This window comes from Rana temporaria, chromosome 5, assembly GCF_905171775.1.
Source record: "Rana temporaria chromosome 5, aRanTem1.1, whole genome shotgun sequence".
NCBI classification, from domain to species: domain Eukaryota; kingdom Metazoa; phylum Chordata; class Amphibia; order Anura; family Ranidae; genus Rana; species Rana temporaria.
Window position 1 is genome coordinate 87637507 of NC_053493.1, and position 6000 is coordinate 87643506.

Genomic DNA, 6000 nt, shown 5'->3' on the forward strand with positions numbered 1-6000 from the left:
CGCCGATAGGCGCTCATTTACCATTATCCAAGATAGTTTGGATCTTAATAAGTGAAAGGAAACCGTGGAGGATTTCCATGATCTGGCTATGGAGACCCTGGATGCTACAAATATAAAGGCAATAAGTCTCTTTGTGTGTCTCGTCGTTCCCTCTATCGGGCGCTCCAACAGTGCTTGCAGTGGTGATTTAATGAGGTTCACTTGAGTGAGTATATGAAGATATAGGTACAGATCCAGAACCGCCTAACTTTTGGGCATTTCCACCAAACATGGAACATTGTGCAATTCATACCCCACCCTCTGAAACACTGTGGGGATGCGCCAGGGATGAAGGACGCTACTCTCGCCGGCACCATATACCATCGCAGAAGGACCTTGTGGTTCGTTTCAATCAGTGATGTATTGATATATGACTTAGGTGCACTTTATGCTATCTTACTCCAATCCTCCATAACCAGAGTCTCCTCCAGGCCCTGCTCACATTTGTGCATGTAAAATTGCTTTTTTAGATGCGGAGGTCAATATGGAATACATTTTGTATATAGATATTCCATTGGTGTTGACGAGGTTAAATCTGAGTTGCGATTTAGTGTTGCTAAAAAGTGCGCTATCTGATTGTATCGCTACAATTCCAAATTAGGAAGCTGGTGTAATTCCTGAAGGGATTGGTTCAACAGAACACCTCTATGGTCACAAAAATCCACAATTCGTATTAGACCTTTATTAGTTCACCAGGCAAAATTTTGTGGGTGAAGACTCAGGGTGAACGAGGGGCTCCCAAGTAATGGAGCCAATGGTGTGTGCGGAGATTTAAATCCATGGGTGACTAGTAGTCTATCCCACAGGTTCAGTGAATATGATAGTGTTTGACAAAGCACGACCGGCCTGTCCTTTGCTCGCATCCACATTAAGTGGCTTATCTCCTTATTGGGATAAAGAGATGACTCCAAGGACATCCAGAGCGGTCGGGAAAGTCGTGAATGGAAGCGGAGCAACTGTGCCAATTGTGCAGCTTGATGTTATTTGACCAAGTGCGGTACTCCTAATCCCCCCTCAATTTAGGTGTGTATAAAGTGTGCCTATTCACCATGGGTCTTTTATTTCCCCATATAAATTGCAGCAACTGTGTTTGCAATTACTTTAAGTCCGAAATAGGTAACATTATAGGGAGCGTTCTAAATAAATAAATATAGCACTTTAGGCAAAATATTCATTTTGACTGAGTACAATCGACCGAACCATGATGGGGGGTTGTTGGACCATCGTTTAAGGTCTTCCCTTAATCTTTTGATCTTCCAATATAATGTGTGGAGGAAGGGTGTTAGCATTTTGCTTTTAAAATAATTTGTTCTTAAAGCGGGGGTTCACCCGTACATAACACTTTTTCCCCTTAGATGGATGCTCATTTTGTCTAGGGGAATCGGCTATTTGTTTTAAAATATGAGCTGTACTTACCGTTTACGAGATGCATCTTCTCCGCCGCTTCCGGGTATGGGCTGCGGGACTGGGCGTTCCTATTTTGATTGACAGTCTTCCGAGAGGCTTCCGACGGTCGCATCCATCGCGTCACGATTTTCCGAAAGAAGCCGAACGTCGGTGCGCAGGCGCAGTATAGAGCCGCACCGACGTTTGGCTTCTTTCGGCTACTAGTGACGCGATGGATGCGACCGTCGGAAGCCTCTCGGAAGACTGTCAATCAAGAATGAACGCCCGCTCCCGAAAACCCAAACCCGGAAGCGAACGGAGAAGATGCATCTAGAAAACGGTAAGTACGGCTCATATTTTAAAACAACTACCCGATTCCCCTAGACAAAATGAGCATCCATCTAAGGGGAAACATTTTTTATGGGTGAACTCCCGCTTTAACATCAACTTCATTGTGTGTATACAACATATACACATGTTTTCTATTATTTTGTGTATGTTGTTGTAACTATACAATGATTTTGACTGATGTGTCGAGTTTGCTCCAAGTTCAATTGGTGTAGCAGATTTTCTCTGACAGTGAATTTGGACCGAACTCTTTACATGAGATTTGAGTGTAAGTCGCGTGTATTCTAGCCGAGTTTTCTTTGTAACACCAGCTGAGTACTAATTTTAATTGGTTAGTTCACCTGTAACCTAATGATGACACATTAGTTCCAACTGGTAATTACTAAGCGCTAACATTTGTGCGAAACTTGTCTACCTTTTTGTTCCCTGCTCCATCTGTCAACCACTTGTCACATGAAGCTTCAATAAAAGGATTTTTGGAAGTGCAGCCGTCTGGAATATTTTCCTTATGTTACACAACATGCGAGCTGGGCTAGCACCTGACTTTTGTGTGGGGATTAATCAGAGACTCACTCACCTGGAGCAGCTTTTCTTGTTTCATTGCAATTGCACTCTACAAGAGCAGTTGCTGCAGAGCGTGCAAGCAAAAATGTTTTTTTTTTAAATATTCCTTGCATGTGATTAGGTATTCTTGAAGCTTTATCTCATTTACTTTGCATAGATGTGCAAAGTGCACAGACTATTTGCCTTTAGTAAATTAAGCTGATTGCAATAATATGCAGCTACAGTATCTCTTGTTTGGAGAAGCCCCGACAAGGTCCCTTGTAGAATGAGCTTACTGTATACGGAGTAAAATGATCAAGTAGAGCAGAGGTCTCCAAACTGCGACCCGAGGGCCAGATGTGGCCCTTTGCTAGCCTTTATCCGGCCCTTGGGGCACAATTCCTCCCACTGACATGAGGCACTATTCCTCCCATTGACACCAACAATGGGGCACTATATTATCCACTGATACCAATGATGGGACACTACTCCTTCTACTAATAAGGGGAATACTCCGCCTCCTATTGACCACCAACCCTGAGGCCATATATGTTCTCACTGATGCCGGGCCCGTGACTTTTTCTTCCCTTGCTGGCCCCAATCCGGCCCTCCTAAAGTCTGAAGGGCAATAAAGTGGCCATTTGTTTGTAAAGTTTGGAGACCCCTGAAGTAGAGGATGCGGGGATCAATAGATATGAGCCCTGATGAAGGAGGATTAATGTATAACCCACAAAACATGTTGGATTTCAACACTTGTTGGACTTTTTTATTGTGACAAATGAAGATTATATCTAGATCGATTCCTATGGCTTGCTGCTCCAATCCTTTCACTTTATATAAGATACTTCTTCCAGGTAGCACCGCCTAATCTTCAACATTTAGGCCCCTTTCACACTGAGGCGTATTTCAGGCGTTTTAGTGCTAAAAATAGCGCATAAATAACACCTAAAATACTCCTGTCCCAGCATTCTCAATGTGAAAGCTTGATGGCTTTCACACTGAGGCGATGTGCTGGCGGGAGGAAAAAAAAATCTCCTGCAAGCAGCATCTTTGGAGCGGTGGGAGGAGCGGTGTGTATACCACACCACTCCTTCCCATTGAAAACAATGGGACACCGCGGTAATACCGCCGGCAATGCACCTCTGGTGTCAATGGGAGTAAAAACATGTTCGACTGGTGGTGATACCTGAAGAACAATGCCCCAGCATTGGTGGTCAGTGGGGGGGGGGGGGGGTTATTTTTTATGCTACAAATAAAAAAATACCGGAAAAAAAATCGTAGTAATAACATTTTGCAAATAAGTAATTTATCCTAATAAATTTTGACCAAAAATTATGCTGCTACATTTCTTTGATAAAGAAAACCCAAATCAGTGCTTATTTGGTGTTTGAAGTGATGGGGGACAGACAGGTGTTTTATGGGGACACAGACATGTGTATGGGATAGGGATATCAGTGGTGCTTGGTGTACTGTTTGTGGGATGATCTGTAACAGCTCTCTGTGTAAAATCATCCTCACACAGAGAGCTGTCACAGATCTGCAGATCCCCCATCCCCCCCCCCCCCCCCCCGCACTGAGCTCTCACTGAGCTCAGCAGGGAGAACTGTCACAGAGACGAGGATCTCTGTTTACATTGATTGGACACAGCCATTATGTGATCTGGGAGGCCAATCACAGCGCCCATATGCGGATCTCTGCTCAGCTGAATTCTGTGATCATCATGATCACAGGATCGAGTCCCAGCACGCCTTGTGCTGCAGGCACTCATTCTGAGGGACGTTCCTGAACCCAGAACCCAGAATGAGGAAAGAACCACTTGGCTGTTTATGTGCAGCGTCCGGATGGGAGGTGGTTAAGGGGAATGTCACACCAACATTTAAAAAATACAGAGTTGGGTCCCCCCAAAATCCATACCAGACCCTTATCCAAGCAAGCAGCCTGGCAGGCCAGGACAGGGGGGACAAAATGAGCTCCCCCTCCTGAACCATACCAGGCCACATGCCCTCAGCATGTTGATGGGGACATGGGTCTCTTCCTGACAACCCTGACCATTGAACTTATCGGAATCTGGAAGCCCCCTTCAATAAGGAGGCCCCCAGATTCCGCCCCCCAATGTGAATGGATATCGGGTACATTGTGCCCATTCACCAAAAAGTAAAAACCACAATAGACAGTTTTTGACAACTCCTGCGATGTACATCCATCGTCAATCATGTCGCCTGATGGAACAGAAAAAAAGACTGAGTATTGCTGAAATCTTCAGCAGGGAGATCTCAGAAAGACAGCAAGAGAGTAGCCTGTGATTCTTTCAACATATCAAGAATGTTCACCTCAAGCTGAAAGTTCAACTGGGTGGTCTGGTTTACTTACACAACAGTCAAGAATGCCAACCTCTGCCTGGTTGTCTTCTGTTCGCTAAAAATATATATAAAGATCAGCTCTATTTTGCATTGTAAAGCAGATGACTGTGCTTCAGTAGGTTTGGAAGTAAGCATTTTTGACATTCAGCAGCCCTAGGCGTCTTACTCTCCTTTAGAGAATTGTAAAAATCAGCCACGTAAGGATTTGCCATTCTCACTGTTTCGAAGCAGATGGTGAAATTTGCACTCTAAGCAATTATATGTTCTTTCTAATTGAATTGCCATTGATTTTGCAGGAAAGGTTCAAAAGTACAGTGTATGTTCCAGTGATTGGGCTAGTGATAGGTAGACAATTGACTTTGTAATCCTGATGAATGCAGTGTTGTAATACGGGATCTTGCTACTAAAGGTTATATGTCATGAATATTGTGTTAGGACCTGATTCATATGTCTTTCCTGCAATTTAAATAATTATCAGCTTGAATTTACCTAGGATGGTCAGTTTTGACATAAATGAGTATGACATTAAAAAAATTTGCTGAATGTTTTATATAAGCACAATTATTCCTAACTGGTCTACAGTGGTTGCTTAGATCTATTGGCATGTAGAGAAAAAAATGAGCATGAACAAATATACAGTATGTCTTGCAACACTTATATAAAATATAAAATGTTGCTTGTTATATTTACCTTTACCATAAACTAGATTGGCAAGGAGTAGTTTTACATCTCTCCAGGAGAATGCATAATCCCTTTCTTTGCAATTAATTATTCCTTGTAACACCATAGTCCATTTGCAGGTCCTAGGGTTTATTTGAACACAAATCTACAACTGGATATTTTACTTGCAGTGCTATCAACTGGTGAAAGTGTGTACTGTAGTACAGCTTGTATATACAATTGTGCCTTTGTCAAAAACAGGCTGCTGTGGGCAGAAAGCTGCAGTTTTAGTGTCCACCAGCAGGTGTCTCCCAGCAGCCAGCAGGTTCCAGCGATCAGCTCCACCTAGCCACACCTGCTGTCTGCTGGGAGACACCTGCTGGTGGACACTAAAACTGCAGCTTTCTGCCCAGTGCAGGCGAACTGGGTCCTAACAGTCTTTCTGAAAATGTTCCTTAGTTCCAGAGTTGGGAACTCTCTCCAGGTTATTGCCATTCCTTTTCTTTCTTTTTTATCGCTTGTTACTGGATTAATTATGGCACAGACACAACTTGCAGTCAAACAGCAGACCAAAGCAAAAAGCAGCGGGGAGGAGAGAAGAGATGGGTCGTGCGCCATTCTCCTTTAGCTCTTTCCTCTGGCCACTGAAATGACTTGTGTGACC